This window comes from Lemur catta, chromosome 17, assembly GCF_020740605.2.
Source record: "Lemur catta isolate mLemCat1 chromosome 17, mLemCat1.pri, whole genome shotgun sequence".
NCBI lineage: Eukaryota > Metazoa > Chordata > Mammalia > Primates > Lemuridae > Lemur > Lemur catta.
Window position 1 is genome coordinate 23,550,636 of NC_059144.1, and position 16,009 is coordinate 23,566,644.

The 16,009-nt window shown below is 36.8% G+C and overlaps 1 protein-coding gene across 6 annotated transcripts in view; it reads right to left on the bottom strand.

Moving 5' to 3' along the window:
• LOC123622425 (agouti signaling protein) overlaps window positions 1-16,009 on the bottom strand; it is a 202,413-nt gene that overhangs the window by 44,256 nt on the left and 142,148 nt on the right. The gene's annotated exons all lie outside the window — the stretch shown is intronic.

The window sequence follows — 16,009 nt, forward strand, 5'->3', positions numbered from 1 at the left end:
TTTCTTTTTTAAAATCATAGATGTGCTTGTAAGCAGATAATGCATCATGAACATTCTTCTCTATTAATTAAAACCTTTTGGTGTTGGGGTCTGTGTTTTCAAAGTTTTTAAGGAGGTGGTTGAGGTCTAAAAAAGCTTCTGCTAAATGTTTCACGGTGATTTTTCTTGTAGGTTCTTTTTTCCTCTGGCTTCTTCTTCAGCTGTTCCAGTTCCAGTTCCTACAACTCCTCATTAGTCAGTTAGTTCCTCAGTGTCAGTTCCTAGCAGCTCCTCAATGTCACTCATCCACACCCAGGTTAAAGTTGTTTGCTATCTCAATCACAGCCTTGTTGATTTTTGCAGCCTTCTCATCCTTGGCAAATCCTTTGAAGTCATGGACAAACCTCCTGGGTGTCTTCTTTCAGATGCCATTCATACACTTCTTGGTGACATCACCCCAAGCCCAAACAAGGTTTTGATGAAGTCACAGATGTTGTAATCCTTCCAGAATTGTATCAGCGTCTTCCTCAGTTGTTGCAATAGCCTCAGCAGTGGTCCTTCTCAGGTAGTAGATGGCTATAACTCCTTGATCCGTTGGCTGGATCAAAGAGGTAGTGTTTGGAGGCAGAAACACCACTCTGATAGTGGGATAAAGATCATCAACATTATCAACAATAACCAAAATCTCGAAAGGTATGGTATTCTACAAAAAGTACTTCTCCATTTCACTGGCATAGCAATTTGGGAGGACATCTTGGAAGAGGAGCTGGATCATTCATGGCTTCTTATTGCTGCTGTCATACACTGGCAATGTGTACTTATTTATATGTTTGAAGGCCCTGAGGTTCTCATTGTTTCAGATCACAAAGAATTTCAATTTGTAGCCTGCTCCATTGCCCCCAAGCAACACTGTTACCTTGTTCTTAAAAGCCTTGAAACCTGGTATTATTGGCCTCTTTATGGATGAAAGCCCTTTCAGGCATTCATTTCCAGAATAGAGAGATTTCATCCAAATTGAAGATTTGCTCTGGCAAGTCATTTTCCTCCACAATCAGTTTATCTAGAGTTTCTAAAAATTCTTCAGCTGCCTTCACATCAGCACTCGCAGACTCACCTCTCATTCACTTTACGTAGTGTAATGAATAATGATTCTTGAATCATTTAAACCGCCCAGAGATAGCAGTAAATTGAACATCTTAGTTGGGTCTTTTCTTTTTCTTTTTTTAAATTTAAGTGGAGAGTTTATTTGGGCCAAGTTTGAGGACTGCAACCTGGGAGCATAGAGTTGTCTTGAATATGTCCCCAGCCTTTTCTTTCAACATCACAAACACACTTTTTGCTTTGACTATAATTATCATGGTACTGAGAGGGATATGCTACTGTACCTGGTCTTCAATCCACGTCATTAGAAGTTTTTCCATATTTGATATAGGCTCTTCTTGAATTTTTGTTAATCTTGTTGCCTTCAACAAAGCAGATCCTTTAACAGTTTTGGTCATTTTGTTCTTGTTCTTCAAGATTGTAGCTGCTGTTAGGTTTGTTCAGGGTGGTAACCCGAAAAGGATGAAATGAGGTTAATGGAAAACTTAGATTGTGATCATAAAGCCTGTGAAACAATAGCCGCAGGGGTCTGGAGAGTCCAGAGGTTTTAAATCTAACTCTAACCACAGACAGTTGCGGCAACGCTGGCATTCCTATCCCCCATGATAAGGACTAAGCTAACCTCCCATCTCTGCAGGATGAGACTGATGCAGGGGTCCCAGAAATTGGTTGTTTGAAAAGAATTTATTATAGCAGCTGTTCTGGCCCACTTGCTTTAGTCCTTCCAGAAAAACCCTCTGTAAAACCCAAGGCTTTTCCCTCTCTCATGGTGAATGCTCTTTTAGGCCTACATCCATCTGCATCCAGATGCCCAAATAAATGGCATTTTGCTACAGCTGAGGCTTCGTGTGTCTCTCTCTTGGCTCCAGACTTAACATTAGCTATGGTAGAATGGGACATGTCTGACTGGTGAGCAATAACCATCACTGATTTTCGACCTTGGTAGTCCTTAATCATTTTCAGTTTCATTCCAAGTGAATCACTTGACCTGGCTTCTTACTGGCAACATTAGTTGTAGATTTTGTACACTTAGGAGTCATGATGAACAAAACAACATGAGATTAAATCAAGCACAAGATAAAATGATGCAATCAAGAGATGCAGTAAACATGAGATGTATGAGGCTGCTGCTGCTGGCATAAGATGGCATACATGTTTTACATGTTTTTTCGGTAAACTTTTTTATATAAGTAGAAACAGTATACTTTAAAATAATGTAAAAGTATAGTAAATACATAAACCAGTAACAGTCACTTATTATCCTTATCAAGCATTATGTACTGGACACAATTATATGTACTATACTTTTATGCAACCGGCAGCACAGTAGGTTTATACCATCATGAATACTCACCACAAACACATGAGTAATGCATTGTGCTAAGATGTTATCAACAGCTATCATGTCACTAGGCAATAGGAATTTTTCAGCTCCATTATAATCGTATGGGACCACCTCTGCATATGTGGTCGATCGTTGACCAAAATGTAGTTGTGCAATACATGACTATATAATCTTTTCTCTAAGTAGATCCTGTGTTTAAGATAGTGATTTGGGATTTACTAAGAAGTTAGATGTCAGGCAACTTGCTTGTTGAACTCAAGATAATAACAACATAATAACTAAATTTGATTGACAGTTTATTCTGTGCCAGGCTTTGTGCTAAACAGTTTATGTGATTTATCTCATTTAATGCCCATAGCAACTCTAGGTGGCATTATTTTACAGAGGAAGCTGGAATTTGAGAGGTTAAAAAACTCATCCAGGGCTTTACAGCTATAAAATTCTTTAGTAAAAGGTGAAAGATGGCTGGGCGTGGTGGCTCACACCTGTAATCCTAGCACTCTGGGAGGCTGAGGTGGGAGGATTGCTTGAGCTCAGGAGTTTGAGACCAGCCTTAGCAAAAGCAAGACGCCATCTCTACTAAAAATAGAAAAATAAATTAATAGGTGAAAGATTTATATAATCTGAAGAAAAACCAGAGTACAGTTATAAAATTGATGAAGCTGGGGTTCCAACCCAGGAAGTATTATTCCAGTGACTTCCTTCTTAAACAGTATTCCATAAGAAGAGCTCCATGCTATTCTTCTTATCCTCCCAAATGAAATTTGCTTTATTGTTTTTCTTCTGCTTAGAAAAGTTGGTATGTTTATACAATGCTCATTATAAAAAATCAGACAAGACATAAGAATCCAGAAGAAAGAGAATCACTAGAAATCTAGTTCCCATAACTAACCATATAATCATTTGAATGTATTTCTTGCAAACTCTCTTTCTATGCATATATACCACACATGCCCTTAAAAAAAAGAAGAGAGGGAGCATCATACTACATGTAGGGAAATAGTATAGTGAGAGGTTCAGAATTTAGGCTCCGGAATTGGCCAAATTCGGCTATAATCTCAGTTTATGAGTTTGAAATCTTTTTGTAGAACCTTTTGAAGACTTCTTTAATATTTAAGTAGAAAGATTTATCATAAGATTTTGTAATTAAGAATGGGATACCAGTTCAACAACTAATTTGGGGAAAGTGATTTAATTTCTCAGAATTTCTGCATGTTTAACAATAAAATGTGTACCACTAGTAAACCTTACCTGCAAACTCACCCTGAGGATTGGGATTGGTCTCTTATGTGTGAAAATGCTTTGTCAAACCAGGAATTAAGCAAAGTTAAGTTGATGTTAAAATAAACATAAAAAATGTACCTCTCATTAAAGGAAAGAATTTTAGGACAGAAAGGATTTATCCGTAATTAACTTTTAAATGAATATAGCTCATCAAGTAGGATTTTTAAAATATTTTAAGGGCTGATTACATATGTCTATATATTCCATATATTCCTCTGTGTTATTATTGATAAACACAGGGAGTATTCAAAACAAAAATTTACATACTAAAATAATTATTCATATTCAAACATTATTACAGTTTAGAAATCTAAGGTATTTTGGTCCATTTGAATGAAAATAACATATAGAAGATTACAGGAATAAAATGACATGCACCCAATACCTATTATTAAGATTTAAGAGATATTTTCATATTGCTGTATTATGTTTAGATCTTTCTTTAGGAAAACAAACATGTCACAAAACAATTGAAACTTGGGCCTCCTTATGTTATCTCCCTTCACCTCCTTCCAAAGGGATACTCACTCTCCTGAAGTTGGAGTGTATTATTCCCATACAGATTCTTTTTTTTAAGACAGAGTCTCACTCTGTTGCCCAGGCTAGAGTGCTGTGGTATCAGCCTAGCTCACAGCAACCTCAGACTCCTGGGCTCCCTGGGCTCAAGCAATCCTCCTGCCTCAGCCTTCCAAGTAGCTGGGACTACAGGCATGTACCACCATGCCTGGCTAATTTTTTCTGTATATGTTTTTAGTTGCCCAGCTAATTTCTTTCTATTTTTAGTAGAGACGGGGTCTCACTCTTGCTCAGGCTGGTCTCGAACTCCTGACCTGGAGTGATCCACCCGCCTCGGCCTTCCAGAGTGCTAGGATTACAGGCGTGAGCCACCACGCCTGGCCCCCATACAGATTCTTACACATCATGCACATATGTATGTACTCATAAATAACACATAGTATCATTCTGTGTTTAGAAATTTGCATAAATAACATTTTTAAAATTAACATTGTTTTGAAATTTATCAGTGTTGATACATGTGCTTAATTTTCTATTATAAGAATAAAACTGTTTATGCTTTCACACAGAATCAGTTATGTTGTTTCTACGTTTTTTACTCATATTACAAATAGTTCAGTGGCAGGCATTTTCCTTCTTTAATGAGTGCTATTCAAATGATTTCTATCACCGAAAGTTCAGCACTTGTCCCCAAGGCTGCATCAGAAGAACGAGGACAAGTGATTTGAGGAGAAGGAAAGTGGAGTTTATTAATTTGCCAGCAAATGAGGAGGTTGGCAGACTCTTATCTCAAAGTACCAACGTCCTCGAGCTTGAAATCTTGAGCCAGGTTTCCATGTCTCATATTCCTCATCTGCCAAATGCAGATAATAATAGCACCATCCTTACAGGTTTGTCATGGGCATATATGACATAATACCTGTTAAATGTTTCATACAGTGCCTGGTACAGAGTAAATATTCAATACATGTAGCTATAATGACAACATGCAAGCTGTGTAGCCTGCTTTTTCACTTAACATGTTGTAGACATTTTTCCATGTCAATAAATATAGATATACAACCACAATTTCAATTGCTGTGTAATATTCCCTATTAATAAAAATTTTGTTTCTAGTTTTTTATTATTACAAACAACACAGTGAAGAACTATTTGTTCATTCTATTTTTAACAGCTTTATTAAAGTATAATTGATATACAATAAACTGGCATAAAGTTTATAATTTGATATATTTTGATACACTCGTGAAACAATGACCACCAGCAAGATAATGAACATATCTACCACCATGAAAAATTTCCTCTGTCTCTTTGCAATCCTTCTCTCCTGGCCCTCTTGCTGGGTATGCCAAGAGTGCAAGGCCCTGACTGCCCTTTACCCAGGCCATTTCTCAGGATTATGCCTGCAGTGAGCAACCTTGAGGGATAAGGTAACGTCACCCTCTAGGACAAAAACCAGAATTGCTTACTGCTTGCTATGAAATGGCATGGCCCCCAAGCTCAGGGTTCCTCTCCTATAATGCAACCAACAACATGCATAGGCATCTACCTGGGCCATCTGTGTGTGAAGGATAAGTTCAGTCCTAGTTTTTCCATCTTGATTGATTTTGTCTATTCTGTTTGAAGTAACAAAATTAAGGCCCTGAAGAGAAAGACGCTGTGTACTTAACCATCTGTGAGGGCCAAGCAAATACAATACTAAATTGTTATCACCAGCATAGTTGGTGAATTTATAGTATTATATTAATACTTCTTAGATGATATAATCAAGTGTCAAAAGCATGTTTTTGGAGTTAAAGCAAGACAAATTTGGGTGTAAATTCCATCTTTATCATTAACTAACTACATAACCATGTACAGGGAATTTTAGCTCCTTGAGCTTCAATTTTCTTATTTGTAAAATGAGGATAATACCTTTCTACTAGAGTTGTTGTGAGCATTAAATGAAATAACAGATACAAAGTGTCTATCTCAATAGTAGTACATAGTAAAATCTCAATAAATGGTAGCTGTTATTATCAAAGGCACTTGCCTTACTAGTACCATCAGTTTTTACATAGATACTCAAATTTAATAAACTATAAGCCAGCCAGGTGAGGACATTTTCGCTTTATTGTAAAGCTGTCACTTGTCTTAAAATTAAATTTTGTGACTTTCTTGGATGACACTACCTTGCAGATAACTTATGATGAAGTTTTTCTTTTTCTTTTTCTTTTTTTTTTCCTTTGGTTTTTAATTTAATAGGACTCCTGGGACAGGCTTTTGTTTTCTTTTTCTTTTTTTTTTCCTTTGGTTTTTAATTTAATAGGACTCCTGGGACAGGAGATGAAGTTTTTCAATAACACTTCTTGAGTAAACCAAATTTGCACTTATAATGACCCAAGAAAATGCATTAGCTAATTAATATAAATTATGTGCAAAATACACAGGTAGAATGTTTTTGCAAATATGATTAGCTCACATAGGAAACACATGTTCTAAGATAGTTGCACATCTAGTTACTACATAAATATTTAAAAATCAGTGGTTTTTTTATATGCCAATAATAACCCATTAAAAACTACAATGGCAAAATAAATAAATCCATTCACAGAAGAAATAACAAAAATGAAATAATTAGGAATATACTTAAGCAATTATGAGAACCTATATGAAAAATGCTATAAACTCTACTGAGAGACATGAAAAAAGGTTGAATAAGTAGAAAGACAAGCTATCTTTCTCGATGGTATGAATTATTATCATTATCATTATTATTTTTTTAGACAGAGTCTCACTCTGTTGCCTGGGCTAGAGTGCCGTGGTGTCAGCCTAGCTCACAGCAACCTCAAACTCCTGGGCTCAAGCAATCCTCCTGTCTCAGCCTCCCGAGTAGCTGGGACTACAGGCATGTGCCACCATGCCCAGCTAATTTTTCTTTACATATTTTTAGTTGTCCATATAATTTCTTTCTATTTTTAGTAGAGATTGGGTCTCGCTCCTGCTCAGGCTGGTCTCAAACTCCCAAGCTCAAACGATCCGCCCGCCTCGGCCTCCCAGAGTGCTAGGATTACAGGCGTGAGCCACCACGGCCAGCCTGAATTATTATTATAAAACAAAATTTCCTCAGATTAACGTATAAATTTAACATAATGTCCATCTAAAAATACCAGTGTAATTTTTTTATAAATTGTATCTGATGTTGATTTGAGAAAGACTGTGAAAATAACAAAATATTGAAAAAGAAGGACAATAAGGGGAGCACATCCTATCAAATGTTAAAAAATATTATAAAGCTATAATAATTTTAATAATATATTAATTTATATAATAATATTTAATAATATAATTTTAATTGTGTGGTACTGGAACCAGAATAGGTCAATAGAATCAAATAAAGCCTAAAAATAGGCTCAATAATGTTGATAAGAATTTTCTATATAACAAAGGTGACTATATTTTATGAAGCCTGTTGGTAGGCGGCAGAGCATATAAAGATGAAAAAGATGCAGTATCCAATCTAGAACGAAGGTTGAGATGACAGCACAACTTTTAAAATAAAATATTAACAAAAAGGGTAAAGTGGTATAAGGAATAAACAATTAAGGAACTATAAAAATTCAAAGACAAGAGAAAAAAGGCTTGGTCAGGTCTGCCCAGGCTTTGAATGCTAGATCTTGCTTTGTGTTCCAAAGATTGTCAGCACACCCTGGTTGTGCAATTTCAACCATGATTGGGTCAGTGTGGGAGCCACAGAGGCTACTCCACCACACTTTTAAGTCATTTCATTAGAGTTGCCTCAGAAGTCCTGGTGGGATAATCCCAGGAGTTCTCTTTGGTTGTCTTACTTGATTTTCTCAAGCAAGTCCATTCTAGACCCTGGAATATGGGTAGTCCCTCCCTTTTTAACTCCAGTTCCCACAGGATCATTTAAGAAAATGTACGCATGTTTCTGATTCATTACTATGTTACGATGATCATTTTTACAAACCCTTTTGACGTCTATAAGCCTTTAGAGGCACTCAGTAGGCCTGTCTGAGCCAGTCTGCTGGAACATGAGTCTCCTTCTTCTTCATGGCCAGTGGTGCAGGATGGCTTTGATCAGAGAGAATGGCCTGGCAGTCATGAATCTGGGTGTGGTTAAGTCACAGGGATCCTGAGAAGTCATATGCACAGACACCAGCCCAATTATCCTTAGGAGGCAGCTCATCTTTCCCTAAATGTTTCTCAAGGGGTTTCCTGAGTACCTTCTGCATTACCATCACCTTAAGATCTTGTTAAAGATTCCTGGGTCCCACTTCAGATTTGCAAGTCAGGATCTCAGGATCTAGGTCCTGAAAATATATTTTTCACAAGTTTTTCTGCATGCTAAGCCTTCTAAAATGCTTCCTTCTCTGTCTCTAGTTTTGGAGTTTCTCAATACTGCCTTCTAAGCAATGATTCTGACTCGAGGGTCCTTACTCATTTTTCAAAAGATACTTCATAAGCCCTGTGACCTAAATCTCACTGGAAGACACCTAAGTCCTAGGCTACTTGTTAGCTGTAGATCATAGAAGTTACAGCCTCATCCTTAGCCTGGAGCCTTTTCCCCCATTCTCCTTCCTCCCTGTAGTCTACCATTACCAACCCAATTCTTTTAGGTTTTATAAGCTGTAAGTGGGTATTTCCTAAGGTAAAAACCAATATCCTGGAGCTGAAGATTCTTTATATCCACATGCCCTATCAATCCTTTCTTTAAGATGTACCCTGGGCTCCTTTCTTTCTATTCCCTCTGCCATACCCTAGACACCTTCATTGCCAGAATTAGCTCCACACACAGCCTCTTAATTTAAATGGTACCAATCTTCCCTTTCTCAAATCTTTCCCACCTACCATCTGCTCAAAGCCTAAAAGGATTCTTGGTATCAGCCATATCAAGTCTAAACTCCTCATTCTCCAGGCCCTTTATAATGTATTCGATTTTGCTTATTAGATTTTATTTCCCACTATTTTGGATATGCCTTCCATTTATTGCCTATACGCATGTTCTGCTGATTTCAGCCCATGGGTCAGGTTCATGTCAGTGTCCCCAAGGCATAGTAAAAAGAGGCAGGGTAGGAGCCCAATAAATGTGAGCTGACTGAGTCAACAACTGGCATTCATTTTCCCTTTCAATGTCCTCTCTTTATTATCCCATAAACCCAGGTCTCAGATTCTATTTGAAGACTTCCCCAGTTTCTCTAGCTCTTATGAGACCATCAATCATTGGGGGGGAAAAAGGGAAAGAAAAAAAGGAAGGAAGCAATAATTCATACAACAGAGAATGGGCTTTAGGAGTTACAAAAGCACAGTGAAGAGAAATAAAGGTTAGTAGTCTGATAGCAATCACTCCTTAGTTATTGAGGGAATAACTCACTCAAGGAATATTCATTGACTTTCCATAGTACCGTATAATCTGTATCATTCCATTCAGAATACATACACTATACTTGTTCCTTGCTAAATGTTTCAGGTGTATTCATTCTGCTTCCCTGTGTTAATTCAAGAGTAATTTCTTCCTGCTTTCCTGATTCTCCATGTTGAGTTAAATGCTCCCTCTCCATGGTCCCATAACAACCTGTGCCTACTTTTAATTCAATCTCTTTGTATTGAAAATGCCCATTTATGAGTCTGACTCACCCTTACACTATGAGTTTCATGAGAGAAGGCTCAGACTTACTTGTCTCTGTATTCTCTGTACCTTTTATAGGTACATCAATTCTGAAGATACAGATGCCACATAAATGATCTCTGAATTAAGTAGGTATTGGCCCTGGAGGATAAGGACCATGTTTTATATTTTTGGTTTTTGTACTTTGAGTACCTAGCATAGGTGTTCAGAAAAAGTTTGTTAATGTTAACATTTCTGTGCTCTGTTCCTCTCACCATCCACAACCAACCTTACCTTGCCCAACAACAACAACCAAAACCCCTAACAACTGAGCAGTTAGTAAACAAATGCTCAACAGACTGCTATTCACTGAGATTAATGCTGATGAACATTGTGAGAGAGAAGCAGTAAACAAATTTATTAATTATACTTCTGTTTAGAAACTCTATTGCAGAGTCTAATTGTTTAAATAAGAACTTCTGCCTCTCTTTCCTGCTTTCAGAGACTAGGCTTTGGAGCCAGGCAGAATTAGATGTGAATCTAGGCTCTGCAAACACACTTGCTATCTGACCTTGGGCAGGGATGGGGAACCTGCAGTCTTAAGGCCACATGTGGCCTTCTAGGTCCTTAAGTGCAGTCTTTTGACTGGATCCAAATTTTACAGAACAAATACTTTTATTTTTATTAATACATTTTTCTTCATCTTTTATATTAATATTTTTATTTTATTTTTAAAATTGTTACTGAAAGTTTGGCACTTGTGCCCAAGGCTGCATCAGAAGAACGAGGACAAGTGGTTTGAGGAGAAGGAAAGAGGAGTTTATTAATTTGCTGGCAAATGAGGAGGTTGGCAGACTCCCATCTCAAAGTACCAACATCTTGCTTCTGAGCAGAAGTACCAGGCTTTTAAAGGTTCTGATTCATCCCATCTTTGACTAAGACAAACTTGTGACCTCCGTATGGATTCATCCCGTCTTCACCTAAGACAATCTCATGACCTCCATCTGGACAATTCCCTTAAGCCATCTCCTGTGCACAAAGAACAAAGGACATTCCCTGCCCCTCCCAACCACTGGCCTGAGTCAGTGATATAGGTTTTAGTTCTCAGGAAAGGTAAGGGGTTTTTGAAGAGACAGAAAACATTTTTACCTTTTTTAAGGCCATTTTCTGTTACAAAATGAACATATTTAAAATAAAGAATAAAGTAACTTTCAACGAAATTATCCTTCCAGATTGACCAGCACAATTAGAACATTAGTAAGCTATAAGAGCTAAATTAATGGCTGCTATACTCATGATTTAGTTCTAACTTCCTCTGCCTGACTGGTGCCACTACTGCATGAGGCTGGTTGACCAGAGTTTATGGGAGTCAACTACGCCAATCTGTTATCAGATTTTGACAAAAGTACACTGTGTTTCTGTTTGAACTGGAGTTTGTAAATAGTTTCACAGCTTGACAGTATTTTTTAATTCTGTCTGCTTAACAGCCCATCACATCAGGGAAGACCAAAGAAATGCTGAAGTAAGAAAACAGATTTTTTTAAAGAGGATTTGCAATTGGAATATTATCTTGTTTCTGCTAACGAGAAGATGATTTGCTTGCTTGGTAATACTTAAATATCAACATTAAAGAAATTCAGTGCTCATCAGCATTATAATACTCTTAAAGACCACAAATATTTTAAGGTAGAGGGAGAGGCATGAAAGGTTGTATTGCAGAACTTAAAAGATGAAAGCAAAAGCAAAGACAGTTCTTTCAAGCAGCAATCAGACTCCAATAACGTTTCAAAGTACAAACAAGTGCCTCTTTCAAGGAGAACCATAACTGATTGGCAGCATGGATCAGCCTTCAACTTAATAGAACAACTTTATGCAATATTTCAAAAGGAAAATATATATTATTTAATCCCTTTGGATGAATCAACTGATACTACTGACTCAGCACAGGTTTTATACTTCATTTGGGTCATAACAGAAGATTTTCTTTGCTATGAAGAGTTACTTGCTTTGAGCACTCTTATGAACAGAACATAGGCAATAGATATCTTCAACAACTTTCAAGATAAATGTCATGAAGTTGAGCTGAATCTGGTGAATTCAGTGAATGTATGTACAGATGCTGCACCTTCTTTGACAGGAAAACATGAAAGATTTATTGCACAGATATAAAAAAAGGTATTAACGAATCCAGATACTCTCATTTCTTTTCATTGGATATTGCATCAGCAAAATCTCTGTACTAAAGCTACTATTTTAAGTGACACTTTGCAACAAGTTATAAGTATTTGTTATCAAAACTTTGGCACTTGTCCCCAAGGTCACATCAGAAGAATGAGGACAAGTGGTTTGAGGAGAAGGAAAGAGGACTTTATTAATTTGTTGGCAAATGAGGAGGTTGTCAGACTCCTATCTCAAAGAACCAATGTCCTGTTTCTGAGCAGAAATGCAGAGCTTTTAAAGGTTCTGATTCATTCCATCTTTGCCTAAGACAATCTCATGACCTCTGCCTGGACAATTCCCTTGAGACATCTCCTGTGGCACAAAGAACAAAGGGCACTCCCCTACCCCTCCCAACTACTGGCCTAAGACAGGGATATAGGTTTTAGTTCTCAAAAAGGGTAAGGGAGTTTTGAAGAGACAGAAAACATTTTTACCCTTTTTCAGGCCATTTTCTCTGTTACATATTGTTAACTATATTCATGCAAATGCAACACAGCATTGTCAGTTTCATAACATGCTAAAGTTGACCAATGAGGTATTCAGTGTGTATTTGCTGTGTCATTCTAAATGCGTTGGCTGTTGTAGGGATAGGTGTTAGCCAAAACTTTATCTCTGCAAGAACAGATAGTTAAATTTTAGGAAGAACAGAATCAGCAATGTGAATTACTGAAATAAGTTTTCTAAAGGAATGCAGCATTTATGTGTGATATCACATCAAATCAAAACAATTTGAATATTTCTTTGCAAGGTAAAACTAAGTCTATATATAATATGTGGCAAAAAATCCAAGCATTTTGAAAAAAGCTATCTTTTTTCAAAACACTTCTTCTTCAAAAGGAAATTTCAGATTAACATTTTCCCAGGTTAGCAAAGGTCATTGATGAGCAGGATGATATATGTGAATCATGTGAAGAATATGCAGCTGTTATAGACCTATTAATTGGAGAATACAATGAAAGGTTCACTGACTTTGAGAATAATGACCTCACACTCAAATTAGCATTTCAGCCTCACCTAGTTGATATCACCAAGGCACCTAAAGAACTTCAGATGGAATTGATTGAGCTTTCAGTAGATGACATTTTAAAGTCATTGTTTGATGCTAACAAAGATCAAATTGAAATATGGAAAAATGCAGAATACCCATGCCTTCAGCAACATGTCCAAAAAATGCTTTCTTGCTCTTCAACCACTATTGCTGCAAATCTACATTCTCTTATCTAACCCAAATCAAGATGCCCTTAAGGTCACAAATGACTGATACCCATCTAGAGGACCAGCTGAAACTGTGGACCTCCATGCTGCAATCAAATATTCAAATGCTTTCCAACAAAATGCAGACATGACGAAGTCATTAAAAAGTTAGTTAACTTTAAAATTAACAAATAGTTTTCATTCTTTGAAATTATTAAGTACATAGTAGTTAGATTTTTATGAAATAATATACACTTTTAAGTATATCTAATTGAATTTTCTTGAATGTGGCCTTATTTGATTACAGCTAAATTAATGCAGCCTTCAACAGGAAAAGTTCTCCACCCCTGACCTTTGGTATAGCCTTTTGGAATCTTCAATTTAAAATGGAAATAACAACACCTATTCTGTAGGATCATTATGAGGACTGAATGTGTAAAGATAGAAAAGGTGTCTTTGCACCATATTTGGCACATAATAAGCATTAAAAAAAGTTAGCTCTTACTCCTTCCTCAAGAGGGTTGTTTGGTTCACCTCTTTCCACAGAGTATCCAGTGGATTACACAACATTATCTAGTTTAATCTAAAGTTAGGCTACATTCATTCCTTCACTTATTTTTGTAGAGATGAGATCTCATTTGTTGCCTAGGCTGGTCTCAAACTCCTGGCCTCAAGTAATCCCCCTACCTTGGCCTCCCAAAGTGTTGGGATTATAGGTGTGTGCCACCAGGCCCACCCAAGGTTAGGCTTCTTGTTCTTATACTAGCTGTTCCCCAGGAGCTTTGAGTCTATATGTCTATATACACTTAAACATGTAACATGTATGTGTGTGGGAGTCTAGATGGCTGCCTATATGTGTCCATCTCTATACAAGAGCCATGGGCTTCCAGTTATCCTCACATTTGGTTTGAGAAACTTCAGAGACTTAAGTTAAAATTGCTGAATAAGGCATATTCTCCTCTCCTCCTGCTCCTGCCACCTCCATTGGCCTGATTTTTCCTCTTAAATGACAGCACAGTGAGAAATTCCTGGATTAAGCTAGAGTGAGCAGATTCCACTATCAACATCTAAAAGCAAATAGGAGTGCTCCCTGGTAGTACCCAGCTATAAGATCCACATACTGCTATAGCTCAATAATAAAAAAGGATAAATGGGTGACACCACTTTGCCTGGATAAAGGTAATGAGCAAGGGAATATTTTCCTCAATCTCTATTTTTTTATTGGAGGGGCGGTGGTGAGGGTGTGGCAGATTTATAAGGCACACTAAGCAGCTTTGGTAAGCAGCTCCATCTATCAAATTATGTCTGTGGCCTTTCTCTCATTCCAATCTGAGGATCTGTGGTAGTTTTTCTCCCTAATAATGCTGAAGACAAACCTCCAAGCTAGTAATTTTACAATTATCTCTGGAATCATGAATAAAGTCTGAACATATTTTCCAAAACAAAGTTAATTTTATTGAACTTATATTTTAAAAAAGTATGTCATAGAGTTCTACTTCGGTGAAGGCTAACTAATTGGGATATTTCACACAAACCTCTTGCTGAGAACAATTACAAAAGCTGGACAAGTTGTTATTTCTTAAAACACCAATTTGAAGACATAGAAGAGCCACCAAAGCAGTGAGAATTTGCTAGTCCAAGATCTGGAGAAAAAGAGAAGCCAAGAAAGGTTAGGTTGGTGTTTGGGGACACTTAACCTAAAGATAATTGTTGATTCAAAAAACAAAAGCAGCGCTGAGAAGCTGAGAAGTTCAAAAGAGCTTTCGGCAGTTTCTTAGCCAGGACTGATGAAACAAAATTATAATAAGAAGCCTGAAAAGGAGAAAGGGCCCTCATAAATAACCCGGGCTTTTGATTGGGACCATGAAAGGAATAAGGGCGAAGTGGAAATAGACCACCTCTCACAAGGACTAAAGCCCAGTTTTGAATTTCTCAGACACACATTAGATGAAGGTGTTCAACCTCTAGCCTGTTTGATTGACAGAAATAAAAGTTAACCATCTCTGGAAGGGAGATAACATCACATAAAACTTCAAATCATCTCTAGAGTTCAGCAGGCTTTTTTTGAAGATATTGACAATGTGGTCCTAAAATTTACATGGAAATGAAAAGGACCTAGAATAACCAAAACAATACTGAAAAAAAAAACAGATTTATTTATATTCCTGAGTTCAAGATTTACCATAAAGCTATAGTAGACAAAAATAGATTAGTGGAATAGAATCATATCCCAGAAATAGATCCAGATATATACAGTCAATTGCTTACCAACCAAGGCACTATATCGATTCAACAGGGGAAAGGAATGACTATTTAACGAATTGTGCTGAAATAACTGGGTATCTCTATGGAAAGACAACTCTGAGCCCTATGGCATTCCATGTACAAAAATTAATTAAAGATGGATCATAGGCCTATGTGTAAAAGCTAGAACCATAAAGCTTCTAGAAGAATTTCTTTGTAACTATACAGTAGACAAAGCTTTCTCAGGTAGAAAATAAAATGCACTAACCACAAAAGTAAGAATGAGATACTGGACTTCAGAAAATTAAAATTTTTTGTTTATCAAAAAACACTATTTTGCAAATAAATATAATAAGTGAGCAATAGATAGAAGAAAATCTCTAATACATATATTTAGCAAAAGAGTATAAAAAGAACTTTGAGAAATCAATAATAAAAGATAAACAACCTAGCTGAAAAATGAGCGGAAGACTTGAACACTTCACAAAAGATAAACAAATGGCCAATAAGTATATGAA